A 24,707-nucleotide genomic window follows, 5' to 3' on the forward strand; every position below is an offset into this window, starting at 1 on the left:
GTTTTCCATTTTAAATACGTAGCATGTATTTTTCACGATATTTTAAAATAGTATGTACGTGTGTATTTTATTTATTTGTTCATTTATTTATTGAATGGAAAATGAATAAATGAATGAATGAATAAATTCATGAATTCATTCATTTTCCCTGATAAAAGGTCAACCAAATGCTGCGAAAACGGCAACAACAACAATGAAAAATCCGCAAAATCCAGAAAAAAACCCACAAAAATTCAAAAACTGAAAAAAAAAAAAAAAAAAAAAAAAAAAACGAACGAAAGAAAGAAACCCACACAAAAAATTGCCAAAAACCACCACCTCACACACACACACACGCACACGCACACGCACACGCACACGCACGCGCACGCACACGCACACGCACACGCACACGCACACGCACACACACACAAAATAAAATAAAAATAAATGAATTAAAAAAAAAAAAAACACTCACTCACCAATCGCGAAAAATCTAAAAACCGTGAAAAACTTTTAGTTTTGGTCCTTTATTTATTCATTTTATTTGATTTAATTGTTAATAACGTTAGATTGGAACAGCGTGCACCTTGTTCTAATCTGACAGCATCCAATCAAATTGCAGAACAGTCAGTGCAACAGAAAAGCGCCAAAGTGCAAAATTGTCACAGACAGTAGTGTAGTTTGGGCAGGAAAACTACAAAGTGGTCAACAAAAAACAAATTGTAGTGTGAAAAACACGCGGGTCGAAGCTCACGGACAGAGAAGCTACAACTTCGAAATTCTGAAGTCGAACGGTAAATAACAAACGCTCAGCAAATGCCTGTTTATTGGCTAATTATCTTTGCTAGCTGCGTATTTAATGAGACTGGAAACTCTCTGGTAACATTGCAAACACCGTAATCACTTACGTCCACTGTACTGTAGGTTCCAGCCCTGACTCCTACTTTGATGCTCACCTGAAGTAAATTGACAAAATCAGCTCGAAACAGCGCTGCGTACTGCCTCAGCATCAGGTAAGGTATTTTTTTTTATTTAGTCATTTATTTTATGGAACAATAAAAAATACAGAAACTACAAAGCAACCAGTTTACATGATTACATGAAAATATATGCATGTATTACCTTACCATATTGAGACAGACAAAAAACAAAAGAACCAAAAAAAGAGATAAATGTTATTTGCAAAATATTTCTGAATGAGCTTCACTTGCTGGCTTGCCTTTATTATTATTATATTAAGAGCTTTCAAATCTGTTTTAACTTTAACCAAAATAACTTATTTTTGGGGGGCTAAATTTAGAAATTTAGATTTGTAGAGATGAGATTTTTTTTAACAATATGTAAAGAATAATTGTAAATATTTTTTTAGCACTAGGGAAGGTAACACAATGTTCACGTAACTGTATGACCGTACTGCATGTAAGCAATCCAGATGGAGTCTATACAGCCCAGTCTGATAGTTTTAATACAAAGCAGTGATAGTCAAAATTTTTGCTTTATAAAATCCAGAAACAGTCAAAAATGTCTTAACAAAGTACACAATAAAAGCCAGGTTAATGTGATTTTAAGATTGCTATACAGTGGTATGAAAAAGTATTCTGAACCTTTTGGAATTTCTCACATTTCTGCATAAACTCGTCAAATGTGATCTGATCTTTGTCAAACTCACACAGATGAAAAAACTGGCTGCTTTTAGTAAAACCACCTAAACATGAATAGGTTTTCATGTTTTAATGAGGATAGCATGCAAACAATGACAGAAGGGGGGAAAAATAAGTAAGTGAAACCTCTGCCTCAGTAGACCTAAAGAGCACTTGAAACCAATTTTTACCAAACAATTTCAGTCGGGTGTGTGCCCAATCACTGATGAGTGGTTTAAAGCTGCCCTGCCCACTATTAAACACACACCTGGTAAGAATTGTCTTGATGAGGAGCATTGTCTGATGTGCATCGGACAATGCTGATGGCGTGGCTCAGTGGTGGAGTAGTTGTCCCCCAACCCAAAGGTTGTGGGTTCGATTCTCCACCCTGATGAACTCGCCTAAGTATCCTTGAGCAAGATACTGAACCCCGCATTGGTCCTGGTGCTGTGTCACCAGTAGGTAGATGGCAATGTAGTGTAAAGCGCTTTGAGTACCTTGAGAGGTAGAAAAGCGCTATATAAGTATAACACCATTTACCATTTACCATCAGGGCTCTGTCAAAAGAGCTGTCTGAAGACCTGCGATCAAGGATTGTTGATTTGTATAAAGCTAGGTTAAGATACAAAACCATCTCTAAAAGTCTGGATGTTCATCAATCGACAGTCAGAAAAGTTGTTACAAATGGAGAGAGTTTGGCACTGTTGCTTCTCTCCCAAGGAGTGGCCGGCCACCAAAGATGACACCAAAAGTTCAGCGCAGAATACTCAGAGAGGTCAAAAAGAACCCTAGCGTGTATGCTAAAGACTTACAGAAATCACTGGCACAGTCCAATATCTATGTGCACACATCAACTATATGTAAAACTATGGCCAAGAATGGTGTTCAGGGGAGGACTCCACGGAGGAAGCCACTGCTGTCTAAAAAAAACATTGTTGCTCGTTTAATGCTCACAAAAAGGCACGTGGAAACTCCACAGAAGTTTTGGCAAAATATTTTGTGGACTGATGAAACCAAAGTTGAATTTTTTGGGAGGAACACATAACATTATGCGTGGAGGAACAATGGAACAGCTCACCAAAGTCAACACCTCATCCCCACTGTGAAGCATAGTGGAGGGAGCATCATGATTTAGGGCTGTTTTCCTGCCTCAGGGCCTGGACAACTTGCAATCATTAATGGAAGAATCAGTACAAAAGTTTATCAGTATGTTTTGCAAGCAAACCTGAGGCCGTCTTTCAGACAGTTGAAGCTAAAACGAGGTTGGATGCTGCAACAAGACAATGATCCAAAACACAGAAGTAAATCAACTTCAGAGTGGTTTCAGAAGAACAAAATATACGTTCTGGAGTGGCCAAGTCAAAGTCCAGTCCTAAACCCCATTGAGATGCTGTGGCATGATAAAAAGACAGCGATTCATGTCAGACATCCCAGGAATTTGACTGAATTACAGCAGTTTTGTGAAGAAAAATGGGTTAAGATTAGTCCTGATCGATGTGCCAGACTGATCTGCAGCTACAGGAAGCGCCTGGTTGAAGTTATTGCTGCCAAAAGGAAGGGGGGGGCAGAAAATATTAAAAGTGATGGTTCACTTATTTTTCCCCCTTCTGTCATTGTCTGCATACTATCCTCATTAAAATATGAAAACCTATAAATGTTTGGGTAGTTTTAGTTAAAGCAGACACTGTTTTTTCATCTGTGTGTTTTTGACAAGATCAGATAATATTTGATGGTTTTACGCAGAAATATGAAGAATTCCATAAGGTTCAGATATTTTTTCATACCACTGTACAGTATTATTGTAATTGATGACAAATAGATGACATTCAAAAAAGCCACATCGTGTACAAATGACCGAAAGACAATTTTGTGTTGTGCAAATGCAAAGCAGCATAGGAAACCTGCAACAACAACAACAATTTTTTTTTTACTCTGTTGTACGTCCATCAAATTTATTATGCGAAGAAATACTGTCATAAATGGAAGAATATTCTTGCCGAATACAAATTAAATGGCAAAGAGTGCAGTTCAATTGCAATATCAACACTAGTTTTGTTTTAAAGTTAAACTTCAATCCTACTTTTTATCAACTGACTTGATACAGATTTTAAAAGCATATGTGTTAATATAATATATCCAAGGTTGTTAAAATGACTTTAAAGGACTTGAAACTCAAAGTGTCAGACTTGCAAATCGACATGGGACTTGACTTTAGACTTGTGAAACAATGACTTCCTCCAGCCTCTGGTTATGATGAAGTGGATTCATCTGTTTTTTCATCACTTGCTTCCTCTCCTGTGTCATCTTTCACCGTGCTTCTTGTAATTTTGTCCAAATTTTCTGTGCTCGAGGCTGTATTGTTGACCATGTTGTGGGCTGTGGATATTGTATTCCTTGTTGTTTTTTTCTTTGTCACCAATTTTTTGCCGGGCTTTTCTTCTCCCTGTTATTGCCACAGACAATGAAATTCATGTTAGTAAGTAGAGAGAGCTGAATAGAAGAATTTTACAATTATAGGTTCAGTAACAGCATTTTTTTTACTTCCATTAATTTTTTGTTTTTTGTCTGCTTGGGGAACGGCACTTGTAAAAATTTTCGCAATATCCTTATCGGATTATTGTTACTATAGGTTATTTTGTTGCTTAATTAATTCACTGCCATTGACAGATATAAACACCAAATCAAGAAATCAAAGCTTAACTTCCTAAGAATATACAGTGGGGCAAATAAGTATTTAGTCAACCACCAATTGTGCAAGTTCTCTCACTTGAAAATATTAGAGAGTCCTGTAATTGTCAACATGGGTAAACCTCAACCATGAAAGACAGAATGTGGGAAAAAAAACAGAAAATCACATTGTTTGATTTTTAAAGAATTTTTTTCGAAATTAGAGTGGAAAATAAGTATTTGGTCACCTACAAATAAGCAAGATTTCTGGCTGTCAAAGAAATCGAACTTCTTCTAACGAGGCTCCACTCGTTACCTGTATTAATGGCACCTGTTTTAACTCATCGGTATAAAAGACACCTGTCCACAACCTCAGTCAGTCACACTCCAAACTCCACTATGGCCAAGACCAAAGAACTGTCGAAGGACACCGGAGACAAAATTGTAGACCTGCACCAGGCTGTGAAGACTGAATCTGCAATAGGTAGAACGCTTGGTATAAAGTAATCAACTTTGGGAGCAATTATTAGAAAATGGAAGACATACAAGACTGATAATTTCCCTCGATCTGGGACTCCATGCAAGATCTCACCCCATGGCATCAAAATGATAACAAGAACGGTGAGCAAAAATCCCAGAACCACATGGGGGGGACCTAGTAAATGACCTACAGAGAGCTGGGACGACAGTAACAAAGGCTACTAACAGTAACACAATGCGCCGCCAGGGACTCAAATCCTGCACTGCCAGACGTGTCCCCCTGCTGAAGCCAGCAAACGTCCAGGCTCGTCTGCGGTTCGCTAGAGAGCCATTTGGATGATCCAGAAGAGGACTGGGAGAATGTGTTATGGTCAGATGAAACCAAAATAGAACTTTTTGGTAGAAACACAGGTTCTCGTGTTTGGAGGAGAAAGAATACTGAATTGCATCCGAAGAACACCATACCCACTGTGAAGCATGGGGGTGGAAACATCATGCTTTGGGGCTATTTTTCTGCAAAGGGACCAGGACGACTGATCTGTGTAAAGGAAAGAATGAATGGGGCCATGTATCGAGAGATTTTGAGTGAAAATCTCCTTCCATCAGCAAGGGCATTGAAGATGAGACGTGACTGGGTCTTTCAGCATGACAATGATCCCAAACACACAGCCAGAGCAACAAAGGAGTGGCTTAGTAAGAAGAATTTCAAGGTCCTGGAGTGGCCTAGCCAGTCTCAAGATCTCAACCTCGTAGAAAATCTGTGGAGGGAATTGAAAGTCCGTGTTGCCCAACGACGGCCCCAAAACATCACTGCTCTAGAGGAGATCTGCATGGAGGAATGGGCCAAAATACCAGCAACAGTGTGTGAAAAGTTTGTGAAGAGTTACAAAAAAACGTTTGGCCTCCGTTTCTGCCAACAAAGGGTACATAACAAAGTATTGAGATGAACTTTTAGTATTTTCTACCATGATTTGAAAATAAATTCTTTAAAAATCAAACACTGTGATTTTCTGTTTTTTTTCCACATTCTGTCTCTCATGGTTGAGGTTTACCCATGTTGACAATTACAGGCCTCTCTAATATTTTATTTTTACTGCCGGACCACAGCCCGCCTCACCAGAGCCTTTGAAGGACTGAATGTTTAACCCTTTAAGGTCTGGGCCTATTTTGTCTGATTTTGCATGCCTTTGAAGTTGCCTTTATATTTCAAAGACAGAATTGTTTACGATGGCCTGGTTTGGTCCCTTTTTTTGTGACACCTTGAACTTCATGTCCAAACTGTTGTTTCCTTCACTGACCAATTATAAGTCATAATTTTGGGCCCAAAAAGACCAAAAATTCCAAAATCGTTTTGTCAAAATTTTTAATATTGATGTCCAATTGACAACCAAACATGCGTAACGAACCGTTTTGAAACTTTGTAATATTTATTCAACATGTTAGGATGAACATTCAACCAAAAAAATTTAGAATAAATAGTCTTTTATTTGACAATTCAACATAAACAACAGGTATAGCCATAGGCGTTTTTTGCATTTATACATGCTCTAGTCAAAACAGGTTATATACAGCAGACCAAACAGTGAAGAACAGTGAAAAAATATACCATCTAACACAAAAAGTGTTTAGAGGCCATCTCTTTATGAGTTTAGGTATTGCGGCCCATCGCCTGATGAAAACTATGTACACACAATCAAGCTTCTTGAACACACATTTATATACACAAATTGAGAAGACTGATTGTGGGAAAAATATATATATATATAACATTGGGGAAAAAAGTATTTTCAAAAATATTTACAATAAACAAGTTACATTTTTTTCAGGCATGCCACTCCGAAAAGCAGTTTCGTCCTGGAATTAGACACAGGGCTACATCACAGCCCACACTTCCATGGGGTGTCGGTCCTCTTTCCACCCTTCCATTTTCATTTCACTTTACTTTCATTGTCACTATAAATGTACATGAAACAAAAGTCAGTATTTATGAAAATAATAAAGTATAAAATAAAAATATATACAGCAATAAATAATAATGGAAATCTATATGTATGACAATAGAAAGAATACCGTAGCTGAATATGTGCTACATCCCTAATCTTCATATAGAAAGAAGACCACAAATTATACTTTGATCTGATATGCACATCTTATTATTACATACACAAACACGCACTTATATTGCATCAAAATTAACTTTGTCTTGCAATATCAAAAGAAACTTTTACAGCATAAAAAAAAAAAAAAAAAAGTGAGTTGGCTTACCTCTGCTCGTCGATGGCGTCACCCACGTGTTCAAATCTGTCACTATCTTCACTCGAGGACTCTTCCGAAGAAGACGATGATGACGAATTTGGACCACCGTCTTCCTCAAGTTGATCAAAAAGCACAATTGCTTGCGCTAAATTTAGTTTTCCGTTCATCCTCAAAGTCACACAAAGTCGTCGCTCGCCCCCTCGCTGCTTCAGATTCACTCCTCCCTCTAGTTCGGTGGAACCTCGCGCGGCAGTTATATTTATAAAAAAAAAAAAAAAAAAACACATTTTGTGCTTCCACTGTGACTTCGAAAGGGTTCGTTTGATTTGTGTTTTTTTCATGGAGCTTCCGTTTTGAAAAAGGACAAGAAATGATGGAAATATAGACATAAACAAATGATCCATGCAGCGTTTTAATGTTTTTTTGAGAGGACAATAAAACTATAAAACTTAAATGACAATATCTCACGTTTTAGTTGGTCGATTGACTTCAAATAACAACGAGAGTAAACCGCAACTTCCGCACTTTAAAACGAGACCAACCAACGGCATGTGGGTGACGTAATTAAAACGCGAGGGTGCTTCAAAGACGACGTGCGCTGAGGACGCGCCGGCGCGTCCTTCGACTCTCAAGGGTTAACTAATCATTGTCATTGTTCTCGGGAATCTGTTGACTTGTGATATGGTGACCCTGGATCCAGTTTGCTTCCTCGCCTGGGTCTCTCTGTGCTGTATTATTGCTCCCGACTTGGAATAAATTGTCAACTTGTGTTTCGAAGCCGTTTTCCAGCTTTTAAAATGGAGTCAGTACAAGGGGTTAAGACTTAGGTGAACGCGGGGAGTTTGGCCTTATGGCCGGGTTGTCGGCATTCCGTCAGTCGTTGGAATTTCATTTGCGCGGTTCCGGCGGTTTGGCTGGCGTGATTCCAGCAATCTGGCTAAAAACTCAGATTCCTTCACTTGCTAATCTCCTCCATCAGCAAGGACATTGAAGATGAGACGTGACTGGGTCTTTCAGCATGACAATGATCCCAAACACACAGCCAGGGCAAAAAAGGAGTGGTGTCGTAAGAAGCATTTCAACATCCTGGAGTAGCTTAGCCAGTCTCCAGATCTCAACCCTTGAAAGTCTGTGTTGCCCGACGACAGCCCCAAAACATCACTGCACTAGAAGAGATCTGCTTGGAGGAATGGGTCAAAATACCAGCAACAGTGTGTGAAAAGCTTGTGAAGAGTTACAGAAAACGTTTGGCCTCCGTTATTGCCAACAAAGGGTACATAACAAAGAATTGAGATGAACTTTTGGTATTGAGCAAATACTTATTTTCCACCATGATTTGCAAATAAATTCTTTAAAAACCAAACAATGTGATTTTCTGGAGTTTTTCCCCACATTCTGTCTGTCATGGTTGAGGATGACCCATGTTGACAATTACAGGCCTCTCTAATATTTTCAAGTGGGAGAACTTGCACAATTAGTGGTTTACTAAATACTTATTTGCCCCACTGTATTTGTCAGAAATACTCCATTCATATCTGCACACTGTACTTGTGTAAGAAAAAGAAAGAAACAACAACCATTTGCTGACTTCTTCCTCGCGGGTAACGTGCGATTGCATCCACCACCTTCAGAGCTTTGAGCCAATCGCCTTGCGATTTCTTCACGTCATAATGAGGCTTACACTGGCTCAGGCGTATCAACATCTCCTGGTTCTCCATGTTGATTTGCATCAACTCCCGCTGGCGTTTCTCAATGTTGAGACTGAAATGCAGAAGGAATCATGATGAACCTTCTTATGATCATTTTACATCCAGACGTACCTTTTTCTTTCGTAACAATTCCTGTTGTCAACTCGTCCGGAGGTCAACGTGATGTGGGATAATTTTTCCAGGAGTAAGAGGTTTTCTCTCTGAATCTTCATGGTCCCCATATCTTTGCTCTTAATGAAGTACAAGCATTACAATGTACGATTAATGAGCATTCTGTGTTCACATTGTTAAGTAGACTAAAGCCCCTTTCAGACTTACATCCTGGTAAATTCCCGCGTAAGATGATGCAGGATTTAGCCATGTCATGGCTTTCACGCATGGGGAAATGTCCCGGGAATAAACCGGGTTGTATGTGTGAAAGTGGCATGATTTATCTCAGGCTGGCGTCTCGGCACGCTCTGTTCGGGGACGGCGGCTGACGCGATTTTATAACCTGGACATGAAGTCATTTTTGGTCGGCAATGGCTGTTAAATTCGGTTGGTCAAATCGTGTTTTGTAACAGAGCCGGTTGTGGGAGCATTCCCGACGTCGTACCTGCTGCTAATTCAAGCTTATCATCAAGCTCACTATCAGTTGACGGAAAACTAGGCACAGGGCCATTCCATAGGGGACCTATTTTTTAAAATTGTAAAATTCAAATATTTTCAAAACCAAAGCCGCTAGCGACCTAAAACAAAAATGGGCACCTCCCTTAGGAATAATCGAGTCTCCATGTGCTGTGGCATAAAAAAATTTCAAGTCGTTCCCTACGAAAATGCCCATTATTTTTTATTTAAGTATTAATTAGTTAGGTTAGCAGACACCCGGTCTGGAATGAGTTCTGGTGTCATATAATCTCATTTTGTACTGTACACGGCCTACATACTAGGCATGTCCCGATCCAGGTTTTTGCACTTACGCTCCGATACCGATATTGTCTTGCACTTCCGATCCGATACCGGCCTATCTGAGCATGTGTTAAAGTTTAAAGTTATTTAGCCTCCTTACTTAGTTGTCAGACTCATGTTGAATAGGGTTTTAGTACTCTTGATAACAACTAGCCAGCTGAATTAGGTGAGTTTGAATAACACACAACGGTTGGTAAAAAGAAACTGACCTGTTTATTCAGTGACAAACACAAAACATTATAAATAACAAACAAAATGGCATAGTTAGTCAGTCAGTAAAATGTGCAAATAATATTGTAAACTGTCTTAAAAAAGCAAAACACACAAACAACCTCAGTGGAAAATCCCACAAAACCCCCAAGCTATTAGATGCTTTTAATGTTTCGTGCATTAGTTACAATAATTGTATAAAAATCCTCTCAGGTTTAAATAAACGACTATTTAAATAAAATACTCAAGTTCCCTTTCTGTATCAGCAGCTTTAAACTACATTCAATTCATTTTGCGAATCAACCGTTAAAGTTGTTAAAATTGCTCCCGTTAATTTCCCTTCTGTCGACTTTCGACTTGTTCAAGTTTTAAAACTGTTTTGAAGATATATTCAAGTCAAGATTTTGCCGATTTAGGAGTATTTTAGATAAAAAGTTAATTAGGTTCTTTTGGAAGGTTCACAACAGCCTAGGGAAGTCTCCTGCTTTAAGATGGCGGCTGTTTACTAACGCATCTAGTTGTCCATAGTTCAATGTTGCTACCGCCGTCGAGTCTGTCATTTTGCATCTAGTTCTATATACATATGATATCTACTGTATTATCTACAGCAAAACGATGTTGACGTAGTTTGTAGCGGCTGTCAGCAGCAGTCAGGCATTCTTGTGTTTTTTATCCAGCGGCATGAGTTGAGCTAAAGCCGTGAGTCGAGCATTGGCATTACCTGGGTCTATGACAAGCATGCTCTCATCATACTCTCGGGACGCGCGATCCGTTTCTCATTGCGTCCCGAAGCCCGCGCTGTCTATTAGTTCCGCTTTACTTGACATATTTCAATAATCGGAGAAACCGAAGCAAAAACTGGAATGGATTATGTAACTCGGTGCGCTGGAAAACCCGGACCGGACTTTAAAAAAAAAAACTGGATCTGAAGTCTGGATCGGAATTTTTCCGTGTCGGCCGATCTGATACCGATGCGCATTTTTTTGCCCATATCGGTGTCCGAGCCGATCCAAATATCGGATTGGGACATCTCTACTACATACAGTCATAACTGTAAGTCTGCAATTCAGCTTCCCATTGTTTAATGTGTTTTATGTTATATTCTATTTCTATATTCAAATAAAATTGAATCCCTATTTTGGATTGCTGAACAACATATGTAATAATTTAAAAGTACCAAGTGTCGTATACTGTGAGTTACCTTTGGTGTCTTCAGAGAGAGGTGATCATATTTCTTTGGTGCTTTTGTGTCCACTGTTGGTTGCATGGACTTAACCTTTATAGATACACATAAACAGCTTGACGGGAGAATGAATGATTACTGCATGTATGATTGCTTTTGTAATTTGAACATGATCTGTTGTGCCAAACCCAGTTCTTCCCCAACCTTTTTTCGGTGAAAATCGTATGAAATTTGGTCCCATTTCTGCTGAAGGTACTTGTTCCCACAGGGCAGCAGAGGTTGATAGGCCAGGTGAGATGACATATTGTAGTCTGCGGCACAAACGACACACATTTTCCGAATACCGTAAGGATTAATGACAGTAATCGCCAATAAAAGTAATGAAAAGAAGTATGCATTAAACTTTCCACTCACCTCTCGAAGGTTTTCTGCAGGTATGAAGTTACACCTGCGCAGGCAACGTTGTGCAGCGACAAATTGTTTTGCTTTCTGCTACTCGTGGTTGCTATGGCAGCAGCTGTGACAAGCAGAAATGAATGGTTACTATTTTGACACACACAATGAAAGATAATGAGGCATCTTAGTGGCTGTGCTTCTTTCTGGCATGCAAAAGTAAAGCCAAAATGGAAATATTTACAACACACTCTAAAACCGAATTAAAACAATTCCTTATGGCTAAGTCAGTCTAGAAGTTGAATCCTTTATTAGAAAAAAAAAAAAAAAAAAAAAAAAGACTCATGAAAGGGTGATTTTGTAATTTCTACTAAGAAACAAACTCACTTTACATACTTTTATCTATTTCTAACATGGCTATTCCCATAAACACCATATTGCAGAAATTGTCATTTAAATCCATTTTATATTAAATCATTCTCATCATGTTTGTTCACTGAATGCTCTTGATATTGCTTATGAATGAATGGGGACACTGTACAGTTCTGTATATCACAACACTGCCCTCTCGTGGTCATGTCGAGCTCTACATTTGTCTAATGGCCATTTTTGAAAGCAACCATATAAACCAGGGGTCCCCAAACTACTGCCCGCGGGCCGGATACGGCCCGCCCCCACATTTGGTCCGGCCCCTTGAACAAAAAATAAATAAATAAATAGATAAATATACAGTATATATTTTTTTCTCCTCAATAGTGTTATTTATTTCCTGGCTTTTTTTTCTGTGAAGAACCCAGAGAGGGTTATTTGGTAAGTATCGATTTAATTTATAGTGTTACTATTATTTATTATATTTAGGGCTGTCAAACGATTAAAAATTTTAATCGAGTTAATTACAGCTTAAAAATTAATTAATTGTAATTAATCGCAATTAATCGCAATTCAAACCATCTATAAAATATGCCATATTGTTTTGTTAATTATTGTTGGAAAGATAAGACACAAGATGGATATATACATTCAAGATACGGTACAAAAGTACTGTATTTGTTTATTATAACAATAAATCAACAAGATGGCATTAACATTATTATCATTCTGTTAAAGCGATCCATGGATAGAAAGATTTGTAGTTCTTAAAAGATAGATGTTCGTACAAGTTATAGAAATTTTATATTAAAACCCCTCTTAATTTTTTGGTTTTAATAAAATTTGTAAAATTTTCAATCAAAAAATAAACTAGTAGCTCGCCATTGTTGATGTCAATAATTACTTACACAATGTTAATGGGTGCTGAAGCCTATAAAATCAGTCGCGCCCAAGCGCCAGCACAGGGCGGCGAAACTCCATAAAATACAATTGACAAGTGGGCATTTCACTGTACTGTCATTTAAATCTGTCTGAGCGGGGAATGTGCATTAATTGCGTCAAATATTTTAACGTGATTAATTTTAAAAAATTAATTACTGCCCGGTAACGCGATAATTTTGACAGCCCTAATTATATTATTAATAGTGTTATTATTATTTATTATTAGGGCTGTCAAACGATTAAAAATTTTAATCGAGTTAATCACAGCTTAAAAATGAATTAATCGTAATTAATCGCAATTCAAACCATCTATAAAATATGCCATATTTTTCTGTAAATTATTGTTGGAATGGAAAGATAAGACAGACGGATATATATATATTCAACATGCAGTACATAAGTACTGTATTTGTTTATTATAACAATAAATCAACAAGATGGAAATAACACTATTAACCGTTAAAGCGATCCATGGTTGGAAAGACTTGTAGTTCTTAAAAGATAAATGTTAGTACAAGTTATAGAAATTGTATATTAAAACCCCTCTTAATGTTTTCATTTGAATAAAATTTGTAAAACTTTCAATCAAAAAAATAAACTAGTAGCTCGCCATTGTTGATGTCAACAATTACACAATGGTGCTGAAACTCATAAAATCAGTCGCACCCAAGCGCCAGCAGAGGGCGACAAAACACCCAAAAACACAAGTAACAAGTGCACATGACACTGCTGTCATTTTAATCTGTTTGAGCGGGGCATGTGCGTTAAATGCGTCAAATATTTTAACATGATTAATTAAAAAAAAAATTACCACCCATCAACACGATAATTTTGATATTTTATTATATTATATTGTATTATATTGTTATTATTATTATTTTATTTACTTTTGTTCCGTGAAGACTCCAGAAAGGGTGATTTGATTATGGCTTTCTGAAAAACAATACATTTTTACATTTAGGCACTCCTGCAATCGTCACACCTTTTCTGTTGCAAACTGACCCCGGCCCCATCAGAGAAGGGAAAAGTTATGTGGCCCTCACAGGAAAAAGTTTGGGGACCCCTGATAGAAACCTTAAATTTTTGGAATATTAGATTTTTACAAACAAACAAACAACACCATATATTCATGTATAAGACGCACTGGACTATAAGCCGCAGGGATATTCAGACTACTGTTGTCACAGTACTAACATTTTTTAACTCTGAAGATACTCCAAAATATACTCGGTAGTATTTGTTATACTACATGAATCAAGAAGGGAAAAATGGCTCTTAAAAACTAAATTAAAACTCTTTAAAAGAATTTGGCACAAGTTAACATCCAATCCACTTAAATAGCTAACCGCACGAATGCTATTTTTAGACTGTGACGTCGCCATCGTAACGCGGATGTGGGCCATTATAGACATGCCATCGCATATAATCCATGTTATTTCTGCTTGTTTTCTCCGGTAATCTTTCAAATAAGAACATGGCAACCAAACACTGCTGCTATGGAACTTGTACAAACGACTCTACACATTACGACATATGAAGGATGTTGTCTTTATGTTTCCAGAAACCAAAAGACCAGTTAAACGCCAGCAAGGTGAAGCCATTCACGTTTCATATGCAGTAAACATTTTGTTGGGCGCCATGGTCCTACTAAGGATGAAGAGTTTAGCCATTTTGATATTTTCCTTATTTTTTAGCGTGGCGTTTTGCCGTGCTGCTTCTGTCTGACAATAAATGACCTGAAAAAATTAAAATGGTACCTGACTGCCACTGTTGTTACCTTTTCTGTTGTAAAAAAACAACTTTAGTAAGGGGGAAGTGTAAATAAATTATAGAATTAAGATTTGTTAATAATGAAAAAAATTATCTGTTGGCTGTCCCTGAGTAGCATTTGCGATCACTACACAAAAATAGCAAAGTAAATTGCCCCCAAGAATGGTCAGAGACGTAAGACAACCAGATGATATGATATATAAGAAAGACGGGGCATATGGTGGTAAAGGATACATTGTTGAAACAGGAGAATGTCATTGTCAGTTGCGTATGGCAATGCACTTATGAAAAAGGTGTCGATAAAAAAGCCAACTCTGGATCAGGTCGGCTCTTTTTCGCATATTTTTCAGCCTTCGACACTCAAGCCATCTCTTTAACCGAACATTTGTATGTTCTTCCACATCTTTACCAGTGAATTTGACACCAGGGATATCATTTTCGGACAAAATTGGTAGGTTTAGCTCAGTAAACATCTCGTTCGTACACTATTTACATGCATTTCCTATTAGGGACAAACAGGAGGTTGACCCACCTAGCAACAATTGCTAACGTCATGAATATTAATGAGCAAAATTGACGAGTAACTTGCGGTACACCATTGGGAGGCCAACAAATCCTCCCACAAAACTGCTGTAGTTCAGTCAGATTCCTGGGATGTTTGGCATGAATCGCTGTCTTTAGGTCATGCCACAGCATCTCAGTTGGGTTCAAGTCTGGACTTTGAGTTGGCCACTCCACAATGTGCACTTTGTTCTTCTGAAACCATTCTGAAGTTGATTTACTTCTGCGTTTTGGATCATTGTATTGTTGCAGCATCCATCCTCTTTTTAGCTTCAACTGTCTAGCAGATGGCTTCGGGTTTTCCTGCAAAACATGATAAACTTTTGAATTCATTCTCCAATTAATGATTGAAGTTGTCCAGGCTCTAAGGTAGCAAAACAGCCCCAAATCATGATGCTCGATGAGCTGTTGATGTTGGTGAGCTGTTCCATTTTTCCTCCACACATGACGTTATGCGTTACTCCCAAACAATTCAACTTTGGTTTCATCAGTCAGTCCACTAAATATTTTGCCAAAACTTCTGTGAAATGTCCAAGTACCTTTTTGCGAACATTAAACGAGCAACCATGTTTGTTTTAGACAGCAGTGGCTTCTTCCATAGAGTTCTCCCATGAACACTATTCTTGGCCATAGTTTTACATATAGTTGATGGTTGCACAGATATATTGGACTGCGCCAGTGATTTCTGTAAGTCTTTAGCATACACTCTAGGGTTCTTTTTTACCTCTCTGAGTATTCTGCGCCGAACTCTTGGCGTCATCTTTGGTGGATGGCCACTCCTTGGGAGAGAAGCAACAGTGCAAACTCTCTCCATTTGTAGACAACTTTTCTGACTGTTGATGGATGAACATCCAGACTTTTAGAGATGGTTTTGTATCCTTTCCCAGCTTCATACAAATCAACAATCCTTGATGACAGGTCTTCAGACAGCTCTTTTGACCGAGCCATGATGCACATCAAACAATTCTTCTCATCAAGACAATTCTTACCAGGTGTGTGTGTTTATAGTGGGCAGGGCAGCTTTAAACCACTCATTAGTGATTGGGCATACACCCGACTTAAATTGTTTGGTTAAAAAATGGTTTCAATTGCTCTTTAAGTCTCCTTAGGCAGAGGGTTCACATACTTATTTTCCCCCTACTGTCATTGTTTGCATTCTTTCCTCATTAAAATATGAAAACCTATAAATGTTTGGGTGGTTTTAGTTAAAGCAGTTTTTTTTCATCTGTGTGATTTTGACAAAGATCAGATCACATTTGATGGTGAGTTTATGCAGGAATGTGGGAGAAAATACTTGTAAGTTTTAAAGCAAGTACTTTGTACTTGAGGTTTTTTCTTAAGTACTTGTTCTTAAGCAAGTTTTTGCATATGTCTGTACTTAAGTAAAAAAAAAAAAAAAAAAAAAAAAAAAAAGTGAGTACCTCATCCACCACTGCCACTATGTCCCACTCTGCATCCTCAAACCGACACCATATGTGTAGTATATGGTATATAAAGGACTTGTTAACATTTTTTGGGAGTGCAAATATTGCATTTTAGACAAGAATCCAAGGTCTAGAGAGGGCATTTTGACAAAGGATGATTCTTCATGTTTGACATCTCCCGACAGAAAAGCCAATTAGCTTCCTTCCCAAGTGACGGTCACGTCTCAGTGCATAGCCATAGCCCTCATGAATGAATTAAAGGTGATAAAAAACATGTTTCAATTGTATACAATGAAATTTGTGCATGCATGGGAATGATATGTTTGTGCATGTTCATAGGATTTTATAAAAACTTAAGCATCAGTAACGTCACAAACAACTAACACACAGTACATACTAGGCCTGAACGATATTGGAAAAAACTATTGTGGCGATTTTTTGGGGGTTTGCGATATATTGCGATATTAAAAAAAAAAAAAAAAAAAAAAAAAAAAAAAAATATATATATATATATATATATATATATATATATATATATATATATATATATATAATATTTTTTAAAGAAATTTTCACTAGATGACTTGAATAGCTGTTTGGAAAGACTTTGGCTGACTCACTATCACCACAGTGTACAGTGATCCCTAGTTTTTCATGGTTAATGGGGACCAGAACCCGCCGCGATAAGTGAAAAACCGCGAAGTAGTGCACCGCCCATTTTTTGTGTGTGTGTGTGTGTTATGTGCTCAATGTATGCATTCAGATTTAGCATAGGAAAGAGATACATATAAGACATATACACACATACATATTTTTTTCTCACTTTTTCCCCCAAAGTGATTTCCAGAATGTATATAAATAAATATTTTTTAAGCACTTCAAATGTTATAATTATGATCAGTTTTAAACATAACTGTCCAACCAAATCATTTTTGAACAAGAATAAAGTACTGTAGCAGAAAAATGCTTGGCTTTATTAAATGCTTCTGTTTATCTACCTTAGCTGTGACTCTTGGAGTGACATGTAGAAATTTCAAACTCCTCATGATCACTTCTGGCCTTTATTTTATGTCTCCAACTTCTCCACACACACACATTCATTCCAGCGCGGCTTCCTTGCAGAAACTGTTTAACAAGTTAAACGATGATTGACACATTACTCCGCTTTGAAGTACGCTTCTTGGCAAGATCTAAGACCACGAGCATTGTTAACTTTAATAAGCAAGTGCTGCAAAGACTGTGAGGAACAAAGGGCTGGGAGAGGGAGGGTGTGAGGCCGTGCGCAGAGCAGAAAGCAAGGCGTATGTGGATTAGAAGAAAAAAAAACTCGCACGTGCTTGCGATGGGACTATCGTGCACGCGCACATCGCGAAGGCGATGTTTAAACGATACATACAACTGTTCTATATCATTTTTGCATGATTTACACCTCTCAATTAATTTCATTTAAAATTGCAACATTATAATTTTTTAAAAATCAAAATGATCTAATCACCATTCATGTTTTATTTTTTTGTACCGCGTCCAATGTCAGCGGTCTCCTCAGGTTTAGACAAACGGCAACATAAGTGCTCATATTTTCCTCAGTGCTCCCACGGGGACCAAATACAAGCAAGATCAACGGGAGCTCAAGGAGTCAGTGCTTTTCCCCAAGGTCACTATAAAGGAGTATTTTTTTGTCCGTGTGATGGAAAGTGACTAGGGTAACTATCCCGTAGGAGCATCCACTTTACAGGAAGCTGCCTCACACTGCTTACCATGCCACTAATCCACACCTCCAATGTTTGGCCTGTAGTCACATTTCTTTTGGTTTTATGTGAAGAGAAAAACTACATTTTGACACCAGCTCATGTCATCTCAATCAATTTACTATTTACTAGTAAACCCTGATGAGCTTTATGCTCACCTCTACTGACAAGCTCTATGCACTTTACCTGCACGCCATGGAAAATCTATGTAGATCTCAAACAGGATTCCCCTATGGGACATGTTACCTTAGTGACTTTCCATCACATGAACAAAAAAAGAAACCTCCTCCAAGTGAACATCCTCTCCTGTGCTTTTGTGATATTCCAAATTATCTGACACACTGAAATTGAGGTTCTTGGCTGTATTTGTTAGCAAACCATTGTTAAACATGCAAAAAACCCACCATAATGCGACAGTGCGGCTACTCACATCGTGTTTTGTATTATGTCAAATACTGGGATCATTTTAATACGTAGTTGGCTTGCATTTTGTGGCTGACATGCTCCTTGTCCACTCGGCCGACGACCGGCGGCTTGTCGCACATCCCCCCGCCGGGAGAGCACTATACTCGGCTTGTTGCCCTCTTCATGTGCCTGGTGTTCTGTCAAATTTTCCACCCGATCCGAAATTGCAGCTTTGTGGTAAAAATACCTGCCAATACACAGATTACAAAGTAAACACTACAAACTTTCTTTAAATAAAGGACTATTTACGTTTGATCATGGATGGGCATGTAAAAAGCTCTCCCCATACACATTGTCATGTTAGCTGCACAACAACTGCAGCCGCTCTCCTGTGACTGTCTCGCCTTTTACGTCTGTATTAAAGCATTATTTTGCCATATTCGTGTTGACCACGCTACTCCGATGTCAGCCGGTTTGTCCGTCCGTCATTGTCCAGCCACTTGCCCGCAAACGAGCCCTCTGCCCTCAGCGGGGTAACGACGAGCTCTAACTTGGTCGCAGTCGGGCAGATTGCCAATCAACAACCCCGTTGTCGTGTGAAATGATCCGGGCTAGTTATTTGTGATTTTCCGCTTCGAAGACTTTGAAACATTTCGTTGTTCGGGTTAGCATGTCGGCTAGCTGTCACGACTCTTGGTTTGTTTACAATTTCCAAAGCCGGGGAAGGGAAATGACAAAAGCCTGACTTACTACGGTGGCATAAAATATCGTTCGGGAGGTGCGACAGTAAAGGTGAAGTCGACAGTTTTGACCATTACGGAGTAATTTTGCCATGTCGTACTGAATAAATGCATTTTTATTATTTCATGTTCCATTTCGCACAAGACTGTTATTTGTCATGACCATCCCATTTATTTAGCTATTGGGGAAAAATACTTGGATAAAAAGAATATCCTGTAAAAATATTTGTCGCATTTTCCTCATTCTGAATAATTCCCCCTCAATGGGCTGAATAGTATAACAGATGAGATTATTCTCCTGCCGACGTCATCCACCTGTTGGGGACGGTAGAGCCTTATAATTGTAGGCGTGGCTAACCAGCAGATTAAAAGACTAATTTCTTCTCATCTGCGATTTGCAAAATTGTTGTTTATAGTCGAATCGTCTCAAAATATGATTCTAATTCACATACAGTGGGGCAAATAAGTATTTAGTCAACCACCAATTGTGCAAGTTCTCCTACTTGAAAAGATTAGAGAGGCCTGTAATTGTCAACATGGGTAAACCTCAACCATGAGAGACAGAATGTGGGAAAGAAAAAAAAAAAACAGAAAATCACATTGTTTTATTTTTAAAGAATTTATTTCCAAATTAGAGTGGAAAATAAGTATTTGGTCACCTACAAACAAGCAAGATTTCTGGCTGTCAAAGTGGTCTAACTTCTTCTAACAAGGCTCCCCTCGTTACCTGTATAAATGGCACCTGTTTTAACTCATTATCGGTATAAAAGACACCTGTCCACAACCTCAGTCAGTCACACTCCAAACTCCACTATGGCCAAGACCAAAGAGCTGTCGAAGGACAAAATTGTAGACCTGCACCAGGCTGGGAAGACTGAATCTGCAATAGGTAAAATGCTTGCTGTAAAGAAATCAACTGTGGGAGCAATTATTAGAAAATGGAAGACATACAAGACCACTGATAATCTCGCTCGATCTCATAAAGCAAGATTTTTTGCAGCCGTTTGGCTGGCGTGGCGCGAAAAATAAACGTTTTCATCCGCAAAATCAGCTGAATCCTTAGTCCTCATACACAACAGTACGGCTGTTTAGTGAAGAGGACGCCTTCACCCGTACACGTCACAGCGCCCTCCTTCTCAATGCAAGACCGAAGCCGGAAGTCACTCATTTTCATGGCGCGGGATTCAAAAAACTAAATAAATATAGCGATTGCTTCCACACACATCTAAGCGGTCCATATCATTCGGGAGCATAAAATACTGCGTGTATTATGAAATAAACATGCTTTTTCGTGTCACATGCACTTTAACCGGAGTTCAGCATTTGTCTGAAATGGGCTATACAGTTTTACGTGCGAACGAAATAAGTCGAAACGTTTACTTTCCGAATTAAATCTGAACAGACGTCCCCATCTTTCATAATACGCCAATCATTTGTATTCACACCATTCCATTTTAGACTTATTCTATCAAAAACAAAAGTATTTCAGAAGAAACAAATTTATGCTGAACTAACTGCAATGGGAAGGCTGACTCTAACACAATCTGAAAAGCTTTCCTACCTGATTCATCAAAAGCAGTTTTTAAAGCCAACTAATGGATGGCGGAATAGAAAACGACTCTAAGGCACTGCACTCTCCATTAATACTGCCGAGTTCCACCGGGATGAATTCTTTGACTCGGAAGTAGGCTTTATGCGCACGGCCCCGCAACCCCCAAAAGCGGCTGTTTTGATCGCAATTTGGCACATACAAGATGCACTTTCCACTGAATGCCTTTTTTTTAATACTCAGATAGGTCGCCGCTATGAAAGGATATAAATAATGAAACGAAACAGACTGTTGGGGCGGTTACGTAACAGCGGAATGACTTACGAGGGTAACAAATTAGCAGACTACGAAGATACAGTGTACGCTGAAGTTCCTACTTGGGTTTGATCATAAATTTGGATCAAGAATAAGCCACAACAATTACGTTTACATTTAGATTATGACTGAATATTTTGTTCTTGCAAATTTATGTTGCAAACTGCATTCTGTGCTCTTGTTTCTGTTGCCATCTGTGTTAGGGACGGTCCACAAATAGCATATATATATAGTAGTATGTGTATATATATGTGTGTGTGTGTATATGTGTGTATATATGTGTATATACAGTGGGGAGAATAAGTATTTGATACACTGCCGATTTTGCTGGTTTTCCCACTTGCAAAGCATGTAGAGGTGTGTAATTTGTATCTGTATTTGTATTTGTATTGATTTTGGCCCACTCCTCCATGCAGATCTTTTCCAGAGCCTTCAGGTTTCGGGGCTGCTGCCAGGCAACACGGACTTTCAGCTCCCTCCATAGATTTTCTATCGGGTTCAGATCTGGTGACTGGCTAGGCCACTCCGGGACCTTAAGATGCTTCTTACGGAGCCACTCTTTAGTTGCCTTGGCTGTGTGCTTTGGGTCGTTGTCATGCTGGAAGACCCAGCCACGACTCATCTTCAGGGCTCTCACTGAAGGAAGGAGGTTGTCAGCCAAGATCTGGCGATACATAGCCCCATCCATCCTCCCTTCAATACGGTGCATTCGTCCTGTACCCTCGGCAGAGAAGCAGCCCCAAAAAATGATGTTTCCTCCTCCATGTTTCACGGTTGGGATGGTGTTCTTGGGGTTGTACTCATCCTTCTTTTTCTTCCAAACACAACGAGCCGAGTTTAGACCAAAAAGTTCAATTTTGGTCTCATCCGACCACATGACCTTCTCCCATTGCTCCTCTGGATCATCCAGATGGTCAGTGGCAAACTTCACACGTGTCTGGACATGCACTGGCTTCAGCAGCGGGACATTGGTGCGCTGTAGGATTTTAATCCATGACGGCGTAATGTGTTTCCGATGGTTTTCTTTGAGACTGTGGTTCCAGCTCTCTTCAGGTCATTGACCAGGTCCTGCCCTGTAGTTCTGGGCTGATCCCTCACCTTCCTCATCATCAGTGATGCCCCACGAGGTGAGATCTTGCATGGAACCCCAGAACGAGACAGATTGACCGTCAACTTGAACTTTGTCCATTTTCTAATAATCGCTCCAACAGTTGTTACCTTCTCACCAAGCTGCTTGCTTATTTTCCTGTAGCCCATCCCACCCTTGTGCAGGTCTATTATTTTATCCCTGATGTCCTTACACAGCTCTTTGGTCTTGGCCACTGTGGAGAGGTTGGAGTTTGTTTGTTTGAGCATGTGAACAGGTGTCTTTTATACAGGTAACAAGTTCAAACAGGTGCAGTTACTCGCGGTAATGAGTGGAGAACAGGAGGGGTTCTTAAAAAAGAACTAAGAGCCAAATATTTACTAGTTGGTAATGTATGAAATACTTATTTCATGCAGTTAAATACAAATTTATTATTTAAAAATTATACAATGTGATTTTCTGGGTTTTTTGTATTAGATTCCGTCCCTCACAGTTGAAGAGAACTTATGATACAAATTACAGACCTCTACATGGCTTGCAAGTGGGAAAACCAGCAAAGTCTAACACATTTCTTATAGTAAAGCAGTGCGGGAGATGATACTACATGCCATTTGACACAGTAAAGTTGACCGGCTTATCAGCGCTCGCCTGATAAGCAAAGAAAAATACGTCATCAAGTCTCCGGTCGGGTCAGGACGAAGGAGATGGTACTGTTTCTCGTTGACACTGTCTAACCGTTTGCATTACTGAAATACCTGAGCTTAGCCTCAAATAGTATAAAAACAAATAAATGGGGATCTAAATACAACAACAGAACAATCGGGTAAATTGCATAGCAAAAGTCCGCTAGCCTAAATGCTATGAAATGCTAACATTTTTTTAACAATGCTCTGAAAAAAAAAAAAATCATTCAAACACATATTCCGACAAAAAATGGCTAAATATACCTATGAACTAAATTTCGAATGTATGAAAAAAAATTAACTCAAAAAATCACCTTTTGTCGGCCATAACAGGGAGCAGCTGGATTCAGCCATGTTAAATGAGTTATTTCATATTCACTGTTGCCGCTCGGTATCCACCCTAATCAGCAAAAGTAAATGCAAACACTCCCTAAACAAACCATTAAGAAGCAGCAAAATTTGATTTGAAGCTTTTTTTCTAATTGAATTACTCGAGTTAATGGATTAATCATTGCTGCACTGGTTAGTGAAGGGAATAGTTACCTTTCTCGCACACACCATATAACTGTTTGCATTACTCTAACACACGTAATATAATCAATCAGGGAATAGTATCATTTCTCATATTTACTGTAGGACTATATGTATTTCTCTAGCACACATAAAATAAATAGCACTTATACCATAGTTTAATGAAAAGAAGCAGAATAGAGGGCATACAAGATACACAAGGCCATCTTATCACAAAAGCCCAACGCGTCATGAGCAAGATTGACGCACCAACTCTTGCAATCAGTTCTCGCGGGCACTGCAGGACAAAGAGCAGGGCGCTCTGTCCTAAAACGAGTAGCATCGGAGAACACCCTCGCCCAACCAGGACAACAACTTGATAGCGCGGGCGCCTTGGACGTCAAGACCTGCGTCGGTCGCCATGGCAATCACGTCCTAGCCACGAAGGATGACGCACGAACTTCACCGCCCAAACCTCCCACAGAGGGATGATCCCAAGACGACACCCAACCACTCCTTCGGTCCAGCCCACTCCACCGCAGCGTTCAAAAAGACTGAACATTTAGATAACAACTGTCGCTTCCCGGGAACATTTCTATGTGGCCGTTGTTTTGCCGACCCTGGATCCAGCATTGTCTCTAGGTTGTCTGATTTTGCCTTGTTTTTGACCATTGACCATTGGGTTATTACCGGAGTGAACGCGCGGGATTTTGGCGCCTTCTGGCCGACTTGCAGGAGAGATGCCAGCGGAACACCGTTTTGGTTTGGCTGTCGCCGTTTCTGCGGCTTGGAATTTTCACCACATGTGTCATGATGGAGAAAGATGATTTTCTTTGGTCGATTTTGGACTATTTGTATCCCTTAGATCAGGGATCCCCAACCACCGGCCGGGGACCGGTACCGGTTCGTGGGGCATTTGTTCCCGGGCCGCAAAGAAATAATAAATAACTAGAAACTGCAATTTCATGAGGAATTACGGTGGGGCTTTGCTGTGATAGATCAGGTCACCTCCTGTTGATTTGTAGACATTTGGCGAACACGTCTTGTTGATATCAGTTCACTTCCTCTTCATTTGGGGACATTTTGCGGACACGTTCTGTTGATATCAGGTCACAAAATGTCAATGGGCTTTAATG

General features: G+C 39.1%; 1 protein-coding gene across 2 annotated transcripts in view; it reads left to right on the forward strand.

Annotated features, from left to right (window-relative positions):
• Positions 1 to 612: 612 nt before the first annotated feature.
• fgf14 (fibroblast growth factor 14) overlaps positions 613 to 24,707 on the forward strand; it is a 256,567-nt gene continuing 232,472 nt past the window's right edge. For both annotated transcript variants that reach the window (XM_057852370.1, XM_057852369.1), the window contains exons 1-2: positions 613 to 776; positions 907 to 995. The gene's annotated coding sequence lies outside the window, so the exon portion shown is untranslated. The remainder of the gene's footprint in view (positions 777 to 906; positions 996 to 24,707) is intronic.

Source organism: Corythoichthys intestinalis, chromosome 12 (assembly GCF_030265065.1).
Source record: "Corythoichthys intestinalis isolate RoL2023-P3 chromosome 12, ASM3026506v1, whole genome shotgun sequence".
NCBI lineage: Eukaryota > Metazoa > Chordata > Actinopteri > Syngnathiformes > Syngnathidae > Corythoichthys > Corythoichthys intestinalis.